The 17128-nt window shown below is 45.2% G+C and overlaps 1 long non-coding RNA gene across 1 annotated transcript; it reads left to right on the forward strand.

Annotated features, from left to right (window-relative positions):
- Positions 1-7305: 7305 nt before the first annotated feature.
- Positions 7306-8556, forward strand: LOC148977519 (uncharacterized). Its single transcript, XR_016169780.1, has 2 exons — positions 7306-7816; positions 8435-8556. It is a non-coding gene; the product is annotated as an uncharacterized LOC148977519 (long non-coding RNA).
- Positions 8557-17128: the final 8572 nt, after the last annotated feature.

Below are 17128 nucleotides of genomic sequence, written 5' to 3' on the forward strand. Positions count from 1 at the left end.
ACCCGGTAGGACGACTGCCTCACCGGCTGCTCGTCCTTAAGCACAATCCGGTGCTCAACCAACGCTGTCCGTCCGGGTCTCTCCACAAAGAGGTCTTCAGGTAAGATGTGGCTGAGCTCACGCTGACGACCCTCCGGTAGATGACTCAGATCCAGCTTACTCCTCTCTTCCCGACCAGGCAAGTACTGCTCGCCATACTCCTCCTCCTCCTCAATCGCACGGATCAGCATTGCAGACACTGCTGGCTCAGGCCTCTCACTCCACTTCTTTAATACATTGACATGGAAGACCTGATTTTTTCTGCGCCGGTCTGGCATGTGGACTTCGTAGGTCACCGGTCCCATCTTCCTGGTCACTGAATAGGGCCCCTGCCATTTTGCAAGCAGCTTGTTGTCTGAGCTTGGTAACAACAGCAGGACCTTCTCACCAGGCTGGAAACAGCGGGTACGTGCTGATCGATCATACCATGCCTTCTGACGACCTTGTGCCCTCTGGAGGTTCTCTTGAGCCATAGCAGTTGCAGCTACAAGCTTCTCCCTCATCTTCAGGACATATGAGATGATGTCTATCTTGCCTGAGGTCTCTCCTTCCCAGGTCTCCTTCAAAACATCCAGTGGACCTCGAACCTGATGTGCATACAGGAGTTCGAAGGGCGAGAATCCTGTTGAAGCCTGGGGGACCTCCCTGTATGCGAACAGCAGGTAAGGTAGCCACTGGTCCCAGTCCTTTCCAGTGTCATCCACAAACTTCCGGAGCATGTTCACAAGGGTCTGGTTGAACCGCTCGACTAGTCCATCTGTCTGTGGGTGGTAAGGCGTGGTTCTGACTCTCTTTATCCCTAACAGATCATACACTTGTCGGAGGGTTTTGCTCATAAAGTTGGGGCCCTGATCTGTTAAGACTTCCCTGGGAATCCCTACTCTGGAGAACAGGTGTAACATGGCCATAGCAACCGTCTTGGCAGTGACTTCTCTCATCGGGAAAGCTTCTGGATATCTGGTTGAATAGTCACAGATAACCAAGATAAATCTGTTCCCTGACTTGCTCCTCTCCAGGGGTCCCACTATGTCTATTCCTATTCGTTGAAAGGGTGTGTCTACAACAGGTAAGGGAATTAAAGGGGCATGTGCAAGGCCTTTGCCTCCCCATAGCTGGCACTGGGGACAGGACTTACAAAAGCTCTTCACCTCTCCAAATAGCCCCGGCCAATAAAAACGCTTGCCTATTCTCTGCAGTGTTTTCATATAAGCCAAGTGTCCAGCCCATGGTATAGTGTGACCCAGCTCCAGCACCTCATGCCTAAATTTGTGGGGCACTACTAGCTGAAGTCCATCCTCACTCTGCCTATAAAGGAGGTTGTTCTGCAAAATGTACCCCTCTTTCCCAAGTGCAGGAACAAAACAAGAACCCTCCTCTGCTTTTTTAAAAAATGGACTCAAGGTGGGGTCTGCACGCTGTTCTTTAGCCAGATCTACCCTAAAAGTTACGTCTGCCTCAGACAAACTCGGGGAATCAACATCTGACTCTGGCTGCATGTAAGACTGTTCTAAAATCTCTCCAACCATTTGTCTGCGTCTCTCACACCTATCCTCCCTAGTGTGTGTGAGCTGTACTGGGATATCCTCTCCATGATAAGGCAATTCAGACAGGTGTTCTTGGTGTTGCTCCCTGGCCATAGCTCTAGTGACTACCCCACACCTCACAGTCTTGCTCACTAGTTCCGGCAGCACCGGCAGATCCTGCCCCAACAACACTGGATAGGGGAGTTTTGGGACTAGTCCTACCCTAAGTAGGTATGTCTGACCACCCACTCTAACATACACATCTGCTGTGCTGTGCTCGCTCTGATCACCATGAACACAAAAGACAGTAAGCTTGTCATTAAAGTTCTTGAACTCCTGGGGAACTAGATCAGCTTGCACCAAGTTCTGTGAACAGCCTGTATCTATGAGAGCTGTGACCAGCTTGCCATTAAGCTCAACGGGTATAACAGGGTCCCTGTTCTGCTGGTTCTTAAGGGGAGGGGTGGGGTTGGGGACTATAACACAAGTGAGTGTACTTAGACTTCCTGAGGGGGCAAGAGGGGCTCTTATGACCTTCCCTACCACAATTAAAACATGATATTCCTTGGAGCTTGCCACTATCTGGGGGAAGGGGCAGTGGATTTCTATTGTGGCTAGGGGTAGCTTCCAATCCAACTCTTCCACTAACATCAACAGCCTTACCCCAGGCTTGTCTGTCCAGCATTCCAGCATAGCGGTAGCTCCTGGGGCCTCTGTGTGCGGCCACAAAGTTCTCCACCAGTCTGGCTGCCTCAGCTGCAGTTGCTGGGTTATGTTCTTTGACCCAGGTCTTCACCTCTGGATAGAGGACTCGGAGGTACTGTTCCAGCATTATAGTTTCCATGAGGACCTCCTTACTGCTCCGATCATACTTGACCCACTTGCAGAAGAGATCCTTCAGTCGGACATAAAGCTCTTGTGGCGTCTCCTCCGGGCTGGTCTCTAAGGCTCTGAACTGCAGACGATAAGTCTCGGAGTTGATCTCATATTTTTTTAGTACTGCTTCCTTTAAAAGGTCATAGTCCAAAGTGCTCTCTGGATCCATAGCTACAAATGCACTCCGGGCCTTGCCAGTCAGCAGCGGAATGAGATAAATGGCCCAATCCTCCTTTGGCCAGTCAAAGACTGTGGCGAGTCGTTCAAAGGTGGTTAAGTAGTGTACGATGTTATCAGAGTCTTCCAGCTTAGCCATCTTTGAGTCGTAGCCTCTAGGCCGTCGGCTGGGGGTTGATGGTGGTTCTGGTAGGTCCGGTGGAAGTGGCAGGGTCCCCCGTTCCCGAGTTACCTCCACATCCAGCTGTAGCTGAGTCACCTGATGGGTGAGAACTTGGAACTGGTGGGCTTGCCTGGAGGACTCCTTCTCCAGCCGCTCATCTCTGGCCCGTTGCACCTCCATAAAGGATTCGAACATCCTTGCCATCTGGTTGATAGCAGGATCAGTTGTGGCAGGGTCTGGCATGAGCTTTGTATGCTCAGTGTCACCCCCTACCGCCCCATCTTCTTCCGTCTTCTTCTTCTCTCTTCTGTTGGCCATCTTAATTTTGTTGTAATACTTCACCTCTGCCTGACTCCGGATCCCACTTCTGACACCAAATGTGGCAAGATGGCCGATGGTGGAGTCAGGGAAGATGCAGGTTTTCTAAAATAGTCTCTTGTTTATTTATGTTTTTTTTTTTTTTTTTCAAACACGTGCAAATATTTACAGTGTCAGGAAAATCAAAATGCACAGCAAAAACTGTTAAAAAAAAATTAAAGAGGCATTAAGTTGCCAGGCTACATCTCTCAAGACCCTGCACACTTTTCCCCTCATCAATACCCTGTCACAGTCCATTCTCTCTGCACCCCTCTCTCCTTGCCATGGGCCTAATACAGCCTTAAATAGCTGTAGCCCCACCCACAGGATTGCTGCAATGCAAACCAGACAATTAACCATAAATTCACAAAAAAAACCCAAATAAACAAAACAAGCCCCAACAAATATACAGACACATACCACACATTTTCTCCCCAACAAAATCCCCTTTGTAGAGAGAAAAAAAACATATTAGTGACAAACACCAAAACACCCCTGCAATAATGGTTCGCTCCATCCATCACCCGCGAAACCCCACTATTTCAACCCATTGGAACATCCCCCAGCTCCCTTACGCGAAACCAGGAAGTTGAAGCGGGGCTCGGGATGCCGGTGGGTTAACTGGATACCGTGTTGAAAATTACAAAGTTTTAACTAAATAAATGTAAAGTTTGACCGCCCATGTGGATATTTTCATTACTTGCTGCTAGAGATTATACAGATGGTTATGAAATTACAATGTACAGTTGGCGTAATATATGTTTGGATTCATGCACAAATATTTGCTACTTAAGAATGCTGGTAAGCCTTTCCCTGCACCTTAAACAACATTACATGCTAGCTGGCATTTATGATACACGGTGGTAAATGACATTGTGAGTAGTGAATCAGAACTAGAACAGAACAAACAGAAATAACAGTGATATGACCCAGAGAATAGTGGCAGAACAGTTTAACTATTAGCACCGGCGTTTGGCTGACTGCATGCTGCGTGAGCACATCACGGTTCAGTCCGTGACACTCAACATTATGAGATTTCTATCTCTAGAACACTTCGTAAGGAAGAGTTGAAAGCTTATTTAGTGACTAGTCTGATTAATAAAGGGGTATTTTCTTCTATTGAGGCTGTTCCTACTGCAGCAGCGGAGTTGGCGATACCAGCTGCAGGAAGTCCGCCCTTACGTGTAACGAGTGGTGTTCCAGTTACTCCAGTGATCGGGGTTGGTGCGGAGGTATGTCCGTCTTTTTCACTACCTAAATTTGAACCTTTGTCGCTGTCCGCAGAATCATTAGGTTTGCGTACAGATTCCCGTTTAAAGCTACGTTTAGCACGGTTACAGTTAGAAACTCAGGATAAAGCTCAGGCGAGATAAGATGATTTGAAGCATCAGATTGAAATGTACCGAATTGACGCTGATATGAAGGTGCGATTGCGGGAGTTGGAGTTGCAGGCTGCTTCAGAGGTACCTAAAAAATCTATCGTCAAAACATCTCGGTTGGAGGTTAATTCTGAGACATCTGCTGGTCCATCCACTTCGGGTGTTAATTCTGTGCCGTCTGATGTGGGATCTGAGTCTGTAGCGCCGTTTTCGACACATTTTGATGTGGCTAAAAATATATCTATTGTTCCACCCTTCCGTGAGAGGGAAGTTGAGGCATATTTTCAAGCTTTTGAACGAATTGCTGTTGCCTTAAGATGGCCAAACGAGGTTTGGGCACTAATGTTACAATGTAAACTCTCAGGTAAGGCACAAGAGGTGTGAGCATCTCTCTCGGTAGATGAAAGCGTACAGTACGATGCCGTGAAAACTGCAATATTACGAGCATATGAATTAGTTCCTGAGCACTATCGACAACGATTTCGCACTACGAAAAAAGGCATGTCTCAAACGTATGTCGAGTTCGCTCGCGAAAAGGGCGTTTTCTTTTGATCGGTGGATCAAGGCGTGCAGGGTAACTGACTATAATTCTTTGCGAGAACTTTTGCTGATTGAAGAATTTAAGAACTGTGTTCCCGAACGTACTGCGTTGTATTTAAATGAACAGAAAGTCAGCACTGTACAACAGGCTGCCGTGTTAGCTGACGAGTACGCATTAATGCATAAAACTGTGATTTCAAAGCATCTGTCTGACTGTGGGGGTTCCTCATTAAAGGAAAATGAAAATCTTTCCGACTCACGAAATAAATGGGTTCCAACCAGTCCGAAGTTTAATCGAGAGTGCAGTTATTGTCACAAGACGGGACATGTTATAGCTGAGTGTCGTACTTTAAAACGCAAACAAGAGCGACAAGATTCTTCATCTTTCCAGCCTCGAGGTTCAGTACTAGTGAAAACTGTGTCCCCGTCATCCGTAAGTTCTCTTGTGACACCTGGCAGCTTTTTTCAGCCTTTCGTATTCGATGGATTTGTTTCGTTAAATGGGAAGGTCGAAAGCCGAAAACCTGTAAGAATTCTCCGTGACACAGGAGGATCTCAGTCCTTTATATTATCAGATATTCTGGGTTTTTGTGCTGACTCGGCATGTAATACCAGTGCGATTGTGCAGGGTATTGAAATGGGTTTTGTGCCTGTTCCTCTCCATCGAGTATATGTTTCTTCTGATTTGGCATCTGGGTGCTTTGAGGTTGCAGTTCGTCCTTCTTTACTGGTGAAAGGTGTGGATTTTATCATGGGAAATGACATAGCTGGAGGTAAGGTAATGCCGGTAGTACAAGTTGTTGATGTCCCGTGCAATGATTCGCAGGCTGATGCACTTAGTAAAAATTTGCCGAATGTGTTTAGTGCTGTTGTAACGCGAGCACAGGCGAAACAGGACATTCACGAAAGTAATACTCTTTGTGATTCTGTCTTTTCACAGATTTTGAAAACTGATGTTCTTCCCGACTCTCCTGACTCGACTAAAACGTCTTTAAAGGCATCTGATGGCTTTGATCTTAGTTTGATCTCTGATTTGCCCATCTCGCGTGAAATTCTGATCGAAGCTCAGCGAAATGATTTATCATTAGAAAAATGTCGTGCGAGTGTTGAAAATGACCAAAAGTCGCTGCGTAATCACCAGTTCTACTGGAACGATGATGTGCTCATGCGTAAATGGAGTAGATCTTTAAATTCTGAGCAGCAAGACGATTGGAATGCGGTGCATCAAATTGTGGTACCTTCGAAATTTCGATCACATGTTTTAAGTCTGGCTCATGACCATCCTTGGTCTGGACACCTAGGGATAACTAAGACCTATAACCGGGTGCTCCAGCATTTTTTCTGGCCAGGGTTAAAGTCTGATGTTGTGACACACTGTAAGACGTGTTACATTTGTCAGGTTAGTGGAAAACCTAATCAGATTGTACCACCTGCTCCTCTGTGTCCTATTCCTGCCGTTGGAGAACCATTCGAGCGCGTTCTAGTTGACTGTGTGGGTCCACTTCCTCGGGCTAAGTCTGGTTGTCAATATTTGTTGACAATCATGTGCGCGGCTACACGGTTCCCAGAAGCCATTCCGTTACGCAACATAACAGCTAAGACAGTAACTAAAGCCTTAACTAAATTCTTTACAACATTCGGTTTGCCGAAAACTGTCCAAACTGATCAGGGTTCGAATTTTGTGTCTCCTATCTTCCGTGCCTCGTTAAAGGTTCTTGGCGTTTCTCACGTAGTGTCAAGCGCCTATCATCCCGAGTCGCAAGGTGCTTTAGAGAGGTGGCACCAAACATTAAAATCTGCACTGAGAAAGTACAGAAAGAGACTGGGAATGAGTGGGACGATGGAGTTCCCTTGGTGTTATTCGCGGTACGTGAGGCGCGGCAGGACTCGCCTGGGTTTAGCCCGTCAGAGCTTGTGTTTGGACATAATGTCCGTGGTCCTTTGAAAATGTTAAAGGAAGAATTTCTCGGTAACAGTTCGTCTGTGAAGACCAACGTCCTTGATTTTGTATCACGTACTCGCGAACGTTTGCACAATGCTTGTGCTGTGGCGAAGGAAGCACTTTCTCTGTCACAAACGAAAATGAAAAAACATTTTGATAGGAAAGCAGTTATGCGTAATTTTTTGCCAGGCGAGAAAGTTTTGGTGTTGCTTCCTATTCCTGGATCTTCTCTCTCTGTGCGTTTCTCTGGTCCTTACGTGATAAAAAGTAAGTGGAATGAAACTGATTATATCTTACACACGCCATGTTGAAACCATATTTTTGTGTCGAACCAAAAGAGAACCCTGAGAATTTGGTTAGTGAATCGGTGACTAAAGGAAATACTGAGCGCGTTTCATTGTTGGCTTATGCTTTGCCTGCCGATACTGCGGACGATGGGTTGAATGTATCCATGGAAGCTTTAGGAGGAGGATGTTTTGAAAACTCTAAGATTTTATCTTTGCTTCCTGAGCAACTATCCTATCTATCGCATGAACAGCGAGAGGACGTAATGAAGTTGATAGACAGTTTCCCGTGTTTGTTCAATGACGTTCCTCCGGGTACTAATGTCATTCAGCATGACATTGAGGTCGGTAGCGCATTACCGATCAAGCAACACGCTTATCGTTGCCCAATGAGTCTGAGAGAAGCCATGAAAAGTGAGGTTAAGTATTTATTGCAGAATGGTTTCGCTGTCCCGAGTAATAGTCCATGGAGCTCACCGTGTGTTCTGGTACCGAAGGCTGATGGGTCTTTACGTTTCTGCACTGATTTTAGAAAGGTAAATTCCATCACAGTGGCCGCGGATGGAAGATTGCATTGATTGTCTTGGGGGTGCGAAATATATTACTAAGTTAGACCTTTTGAAAGGTTATTGGCAGGTGCCGTTAACCGAGCGCGCTTCTAAGATCTCCGCCTTCGTAACCCCCGATTCTTTTCTGCAGTATACAGTAAACGCATGGCATTCGGTCTGAGAAACGCACCAGCAACGTTTCAATGTTTAATGTCCACAGTCTTAGGTGACGTTCCTAACTCTAACATCTATTTAGACGATGTAGTTATTTATTCGACTACATGGGCTGAACACATGTTGACCTTGCATGACGTGTTTCGTTGGTTAGAGCAGTGTTTCCCAACCCTGTTCCTGGCGGCACACCAACACTGCGTGTATTCTTTGTCTCCCTTATCAAACACACCTGACTCAACCCATCAGCTCATAATCAGGTGGGTTAATGAGCTGATGGGTTGAATCGGGTGTGTTTGATTAGGGAGACAAAGAAAACACGCAGTGTTGGTGTGCCGCCAGGAACAGGGTTGGGAAACACTGGGTTAGAGGCTGCTTCCTTAACGTTAAACCTAAAAAAATGTGAATTTGCTAAGGCTTCTGTCACTTATTTAGGGAAGCAGGTGGGAAACGGTAAGGTACGGCCATTGGACGGAAAAGTGACTGCTGTCCTCAGTTACCCAGTGCCTAATACGCGGAGAGAACTACGTAGATTCCTGCGGATGGTTGGGTACTACCGGTGTTTTTGCAAAATTTCTCGAGTGTGGTTGCTCCTTTAACGAAGTTGTGTAGTCCTAAAGTTTGTTTTGACTGGACTAATGAGTGCCAGCAGGCATTTCTTTCTGCTAAATCTCTTCTTTGTAGTGCACCTGTGCTGTCTGCTCCAGATGTGACTCGTCCATTCCAGCTTGAGGTCGACGCCAGTGCGGTTCTTGCTGCAGGAGGGTGCTGATGAAATAGGCCACCCCGTATCGTACTTTTCAGCTAAGTTTAACAGTCATCAGTTGAATTATTCAATGATTGAAAAAGAAACTTTAGCTATGTTGTTAGCCTTACAACATTTTAATGTTTATGTGGGGTCTAGTTCTTCTCCAATCGTTGTTTATACGGATCACAATCCGCTGGTTTTTCTGAGTAAAATGTACAACCATAATCAACGATTGATGCGTTGGGCTTTAATGGTCCAGCCGTATTATTTAGAGATCCGTCATAAAAAAGGATCTGATAACGTGGTAGCAGATGCGTTGTCTCGTGGATTAAGTTAAGCTCTGGTTCTATGCAGAATCAGTTTTCTTTTCCCCTTCTAAGGAGGGAGAGAAGAGGGGAAAAAAAAGTCTGATTCTTCCTTTAGGGGGGGAAGTGTTATGGCCTCAGCCTTATGGGTGTTGCCTATGTATTTGTGTGTGTATGTTTGTCTTGTAATTAGTGGATATAATATCGGCCGATTTGGTAAATTTTTTTACACATCGGTATCGTTCCGATGTCAAAATAGGGCCGATGTGAACAGGCCGATGATCATCCCTGTGTATTTGACGTGCGTGTAGGTGTGAGTGTGGGGGCGGGGATGTTTGTTTTTGCACGCGTATTAAAAGCGCAAGTGCGTTTAAACATCAAGCCACGAAGACTGGAACTGGTGAGCTGTTTTCTGCCAGCCTTCCTAATGCGTATTTTTGTCCCGCCAAAGCCATATTTGACCGGGTAAGTGATGTAGATGAGTGACTGCTGCGCTTGTTTAACTGAGGGAACAAGAGAGAGTGAAAGCACCGGTCACGCGCGCCGTCTTCAAAATGTCTTGCGCTTGTTTAACTGAAGAGAGAGTGAAAGCACCAGTCACGCGCGCCGTCTTCAAAATGTCTTGCTCTCTCTCTCTCTCTCTCTCCTGTATGTTTATGAATTGAGTTGACTGAATATCTTTGACAATACACGACGGTAAAAGGTCGGAAGACCGAAGTTTTTTTCTTCTGAACTACTGGTTGTGAATTGTGAAACCACACTTTCAATAAACCAAAAAAATCTATCTGTTGATGAAATGTTTTCTGTGTCGACTGTCGAGACCATAGACTGTAAAAATAGGTCGAGACAAATCTCGTGCGATGTTCTAAACTGCCTGGATAATCACAACGTGTGCCGTGGTTCCGTTAATGACACGTCCGATTCGCGAACTAATGACTCCTTTGAACCGATTCACTTTAATGAATGGTTAAAACAACTGATCTGTCCAACACTGAGCTCAAGATACATAAATCGGAAACACTTTACAATAAGGTTCCATTTATTAAAGTGTACATTAAAAAAACTCTAAAAACCTCTTCTTGATGTGATCGTTTTTAGGGAATTTAAATAAAGATACCGATCTGTTTTGTACATGATCACATTCAGGTATTAGCCTATGCATTTCTGTGTTGAAGGCATAGCTAGCTAGAAAACTGCAGGCTCAGCTGTAGTAACTAATTGTACTGACAGTCACTCGCGATTGAGTGGTGAATGCGAATGTGCACGGGGAGTGTTATTGTGTGTTAGGGGAGATACCAGACTCTGTGCGTCATCAAATAGGGCTGTGTCCAGGAGCTCATGGGCTCCAGTGCGTCATTTTAGCCCCGCCCAAACAATCTGTAAAATTGCAATGGTGAAAAACTGTTTAACGGTCTAACTGCACATTTCAGTACTTCACAGTTCACAGTCTTTGTAATGTTTTAGCAATACATATGTAACATTTTTAATGTGTTTAGAACTTTTTTTTGTAGAATTGCCTTTACAGGGACTTGTAGAAGAAATGTATGGATGTATATGTATGTGCTGTAACAGTCTATTGGATCAGTCCATAAGCTTTTAAATTGACACTAATAAACTTGCAGCATGTTAATTCAAGAACAAAAAACACAGAGAAAATCTCTAACTGCTCTTAATTGAAGAACTTTAATTTCAAGCATTAATCTGTATTTAAATTTACAATGAATACTATCCAATTTTACTTTATATTTGGTTACTTTCATTTCTGCAGTAGCCCATTTTGTGCTGAAATTTGTTTATATGTTTTTATTTTTTTTTTACTGACTTTTTACTTGATTAGGAAAGCAGAGCGGACCCAAAAGACATGAGAGAACGCGCCGCACCACCTTGTATCTCACGGAGGAGCTACAGAAGCATAAAAGGAGAAGCGACGACAGTGAAAGATGAGAGAGGACCAGTTATGGACTTTATATTATGTTTGTGTGTGTGTGTGTGTGTGTGTGCAGCTGTTGTCTGTGAGGGGCTGCTGCTTTTTCTTTTGTTTTTTGTTTGTTTTGTTATTAAAGTGTTGAACGCTCGCCGGTTCCAGCCTCCTTCTTCCCTGAAAAACATAACTTGTTAATTTTTTTAATGAAAATTCAATTTTGTATTGAAGAAAAGTATATTTTTCTTTGTATATGCTGCCAATCATTGTTGTTAGAAAAAAAAAATCGGAATCTGCAAAAAAAATTGCATTTCTTGCATCTCTAATTAAAAGGGATGTAGAATATAAACATATCTTGACGATAACTGAGAGTTTATTCAAACAAAAAACACCAGTCAACTTCGCAACGAATAGTTTGCAGACATGAGTTTTAATTATGTTTGCATTAAGACATTCATTACCCACACATCAAACTAACAGCTTGCTCTGTCAAACACAATGAAAACACCATTCATCCACGATTGGTAACTGTCAATATAATCCTGGTATTGAAATGTACTTTTTTAATGTGCTTTTTTAATTAATAACAGGTCGTATAAAAAAATAATTAAAAAAAATTAAAAAAAGCACTTTTCTATGCAGAACTCACAGCCAGAATATGTTGCAAACATTAACCAAAGCATTCAATGTGGGAAAAAAAATGTTTGACATTTACAGAAATTTACAATTACAGAAAAAGACTAGCACATTTTTAAAATATTAACACACTGCTTAAACAACCCAGCATTGTTTAGAGTGCAGGTGTCCTATTTTCAGTCTCTATTACAGTAGTAATAGAAAAAAAATTGTCAGTCATCTTTTGGTAAATTGGGGAATTGGCCTCAGAATGGATTTGTTTGGAAACAGAGTTTGGAGTTGCTGAGACTAGGCTGGAATTCTCACAATACTATTCCTCCATCAATCCATCCACCTATTTTCCAAAGTGATTGTCATGTGTGGGGTCATGGGGAGGCTGGAGACCCAGTGTCTCAGGTGATAGGCAGGAAAACACCTGGGACAGATGCCCGGTCCATCACTGGATGAGAGACACTCATGCATATTCACATGTTGTTGTTTCAACTTTTAATTTTTTTTTTTTGTATATGATATATAGAGAAAAAAACAACAACGAATTGCTGCATTTCTCATTTATTTTTTTATGCTGTAATACAGTCAGCAAAATGTAAAAAATCTTATCCTTATTATATAATGAATATTTATGTGAAAAAACATTCAAACTTCTAAAAAATAAAAGTTCATTATTTATGTAATGCTCCCTGTTGTTAGTGTTTTTTAGGTCAGAGACTTATGAATGAAATGCATGTTTACTGAATGAGAATTTATTTTGAGTCATATTGTTATGGTTTATTTGTGTTTGTTTGCTTGTTTGTTCACTGCATGTTCTGCTCATGTCTATTTCAAGGTTGGTTTTCAGTCTGTTAATTGGCTCAGTTCTCTCCCTGTATGTCACTATCCCTACGTCCCAATTCGCTTACTTATACTACGCCCTAAAAGTATGTACTCTTTTTGTGAAGAAAAAGTACATACTTTTGAGTGTGTAGCAAAAAAGTAGGCAAGCTTTGGGACATACTATCACGTCATCTTTTAACGGATGGCTCTGTCGCGTGCTGCGTGCATCCTGTCCAACACAGTCTCATGTAGATGCGTATCTATACCACGAGTGTCATTTCTCGTGGCATTTATACGCCAAAAGTGTTTTTTTTCGTGTATATGGTACGCACTAAAAAACCCTGGGTTAGGTTTAGGGGGGAGGGGGGTGGGGAGTTCGTGTGTATTATACGCAAAAAAGTGTGTATAATATGTACGCGAAAATCGCGTGCCAAATACACGCAAAAACTGCTTTTGGCGTATAAATGCCACGAGAAATGACATTCGTGCCATAGATACGAACTTTCATGAGATCGGGCTGTCCTGTCACCATAAACTGCCCTGTCAATCATCTCGTCACAGTTAAAATCCTCCATTCAATCTAATTTGATTTCCTACCGTATCGGAGCATGTTAATCTTTCAGTCATGGGTCTTTCATGTGTATACTTTCCTCGTGTTTTGCAATTTGAATATAATGATGATGCATTTAAAAAGTAATGGCTAAACGTATCCTTACAAAAGTTCACAATGTTGCTGCAGATGCAATATAATGTGGAGAACATTGAATAAACTAATTTTCGTCAGGTCAGATAGTGTTAATTAATCACTCAAACCTCTTTATCTAAACCTCTCAACATAACCGCAGGACTCGTGCGTCCTCTGTTGTGGGCAATATCAGCCGTTAGAGTGCGCATCGATCTACACTTCGGATTCTGACCGGAAAAAGTAGACCATCCGGATATCTTTGAAACACTAATTTCAACATACTACGGTTTGGGACGCACTAATTCTATTTTCGAATACTATTTAGGATGGATAGTATGCGAATTGGGACGCAGCATATGTTTTCTCCTTGATAATTAGTTCTGGTCAGGTGTGTCTTGCAACTAAACAAACTAACAAAATATATTTATATCTTTAGTTCCCTTCGTAGTCACTCCTAATTACGCCTGTGGCTCGGTTGATTCCACTGGATCAGTTTTTGGGGGCTTGGTTAGAGCTCCCCAATCTGTCCCATTGGGTCGCCCGAACTATCAGGCTCGGCTATGCGATTCAGTTCGCAGTTCTCCTCCCCGCTTCAGGGGAGTCCGCTTTACGATGGGCGGTGGCAATGCCCCGATCATAAGAGTGGAGTTTGCCACCCTGCTGGCGAAGGGTGCAATCGAGACTGTCCCTCCAGCCGAGATTAGGTCAGGATTTTACAGCCCTACTTCATTGTCCCCAAGAAAACCGGTGGGTTATGACCGATTCTGGACCTGCGCATTTTGAACCACACCCTTCACCGGCTGCCGTTCAAAATGCTCACGGCCAAACGCATTGTCGAATGTGTTCGGCCCCAGGATTGGTTTGCAGCGATAGACCTGAAGGACGCCTACTTTCATGTCTCCAATTTACCTCGACACAGACCGTTTCTTCGGTTTGCTTTCGAGGGGCAGGCATATCAGTACACAGTTCTCCCATTCGGGCTGGCTCTGTCTCCTCGCATCTTTACGAAGATCATCGAGGCAGCCCTTGTTCCCCTTCGCGAACAAGGGGTTCGCATCCTGAACTATCTCGACGACTGGCTAGTCTTAGCTCACTCTCGAGATCAGGTCTACGAACACAGGGACCTTGTGCTCCGGCACCTAGCTCGTCTGGGCCTTCGGGTCAACTGGGAGAAGAGCAAACTTTGCCCCGTGCAGAGGATCTCTTTTCTCGTTATGAAGATAGACTCGGTCGCCATGTCCGCGCAGCTTACTAGCGATATGGACATAGACTCGGCCGCAATGTCCGCGCAGCTTACAAGCGAGTGCGCAAACTCACTGTTGACTTGTCTTCGACAGTTCGTTTCCACTGAAACTTTTTCAGAGGCTCCTGGGGAATATGGCATCGGCAGCCATGGCAACGCCACTCGGATTTTTTCATATGAGAACGCTTCAGCTGTGGCTTCGCGATCGTGTCCCGAGGTGGGCATGGCATCACTGTACTTCAGAGTTCCAGTAACTCCAACCTGCCATCAGACCTTCACCCCGTGGAGGAACCTCAGCTTTCTACGGGACAGAGTTCCCCTAGAGCGAGTTTCCAGACATGTTGTTGTCTCCACAGATGCCTCTGCCATGGGTTAGGGCGCCATGTGCAATGGACATGCAGCCGCGGGCTCCTGGACAGGACCCCAGCGCCTCATGCATGTCAATTGCCTCGAGTTGATGGCAGTATGCCTTGCCCTGCACCGCTTCCATGCATTGCTCAGGGGTCAACACGTACTAGTCCATTTAGAAAATACCATGACAGTAGCATACATCAACAGTCAGGGTGGTCTATGCTCTCGCTGGATGTCGCAACTCGCACACCACTTCCTCTTATGGAGTCAGAAGCACCTGAGGTCCCTTCGTGCTATTTACATTGCAGGAGAGAGGAACTTTGCAGCCGACGAGCTGTCACTGCTCCATCCAGTCTCTGGCGAATGGCATCCCCAGTCGGTCCAGCTGATATGGGACCAGTTCGGGGACGCACAGATAGATATGTTTGCCTCCCACGACTCATCCCAGACCCAGCTTTGGCACTGCTCTATCCAGTACGCGCCCTCCGTGCTTATGTACACAGAACGCAGTGTTTCAGGACCTCTGACCAAGAGAAGTCCCTGGACGGATGCTACACCAGGATGCTGCGTGCAGTGCTTAATATCAGTAAGGGAGTGCATGTAACCAACAAAATCCTCTATGAGGGAGTATCAAGAGTGACCGACAAGATTGCTGTGAGGAGAATGAGACTTGCAGGACATTGCCGAAGGCATCGAGAGCTGCCAGCCAGCAAGCTGGTGCTATGGGAACCAACACATGGCCATAGGTCAAGAGGACGCCCCACGCTAACATACGTGGACATACTCAAGAGGGATGCGGGAGCCCAGAGCACCAACGAACTGGCCGGATGCATGGAGAACCGGGATGCCTGGAGGCAACGATGGAAGGCTCGTCTGAGGACGACTTAGAGAGAGACCAGCTCTTTCTCTGTTGTGGTGGGAGCCAGAAGGGAAGGGCTCCTTCAAAGCAAAGGTTGTCTCACTGGATAGGAGACACCATTGTTTAGAAGCAACGTCGTCCGTGCCCCCTTGGTGTGACAGCCCACTCCACCTGGAGTGTGGCTTCCTCTTGGGCTCTAGCGCATGACGCCTCGCTAGCAGACATCTGCAGAGCTGCAGGCTGGGCAACACCCAACAGATTCGCTAGATTCTATAATCTCCGAGTGGAGCCTGTGTCCTCTCTTGTACTCGCTCATCCGGCCAGTCTTAGGTGTCTTCGCTTGCTCGCCATAGTGCAATTTTTTCCTCAGCTGAGCCTTCTATTGAAGCCCTAAATTCCTCCAGCACTGTTGAATTGAATTGAATTGAAAGCCTTTATTGTCATTGTACACAGTACATGAGATTTGGAGAGCAACTCTCTAAAAGTGCACACATGAATAACACATACATACATATACAATACATTAGTGCAAGTCTGAGTGTAGGTTGAGTATGGTGACAGCTTTGGGGAAGAAGCTATCCCTGAGTCTGTTTGTTCTGGCCCGTATTGACCTGAAGCACCTGCCTGAGGGCAACAGGTTAATGAGATGGGAGCCGGGGTGGGTTGTGTCCCTCAGGATGTTTCTGGCCCTGCTGAGACAACGGGAGTTGTAGATGGCAGTCAAAGAGGGCAGAGGGCAGCCGATTATTTTTTGTGCAGTGTTTGTCACCCTCTGCAGTCGCCTCCTGTCGGCCTCCGTGCAGCTGGAGTGCCACACTGTCACAGAATAGTTCAACAGGCTCTCAATGGTGGAACGGTAGAAGGTCACCAGCAGCTGAGTTTTTAGTTGTTCCTTCCTGAGGACCCTCAGGAAGTGTAGCCACTGCTGGGCCTTCTTGACCAGAGCTGTGGTGTTGGCCGACCAGGAGAGGTCTGCAGAGATGTGAATGCCGAGGAATTTGAAGGACTCCACTCGCTGTTGATGCTGGTGCCAGTGTCTTGTCTGGTCGTCAGCTAGGTGCCTCCGTGTGCATTGTTCCTGCTAGTAACCCCCACACGTGTATTTCCACTGTAAGCCTCTCTGAGCATGTGTCTTCCCTCGGCAAGCCACCTTGCCACCCCTGGAGTTAAGATTCTAGCCACCCTACGGGTTGGTGACTCCAGTGTTCCTCCATACGAAGCCCCATGGGCCATATGTGTATTCTTAAGTCCTGAAGCCTCTTTTTCCTATTTGTAGTGGAGATGAGTGGTACCCGGTGGGGTTTTCTGCTGTTGTAGCTCATCCGCCTCCAGGTCTGCGTGTTGTAGCTTCACAAATGCTTTGCTGCATACCTCGGTTGTAACAAGTGGTTATTTCAGTCAAAGTTGCTCTTCTATCAGCTTGAATCAGTCGGCCCATTATCCTCTGACCTCTAGCATCAACAAGGTATTTTCGCCCACAGGACTGCCGCATATTGGATTCTCTTTTCCACACAATTCTTTGTAAACCCTAGAAATGGTTGTGTGTGAAAATCCCAGTAACTAAGCAG

This window comes from Pimephales promelas, chromosome 9, assembly GCF_988280905.1.
Source record: "Pimephales promelas chromosome 9, fPimPro1.hap1.1, whole genome shotgun sequence".
Lineage (NCBI taxonomy): Eukaryota > Metazoa > Chordata > Actinopteri > Cypriniformes > Leuciscidae > Pimephales > Pimephales promelas.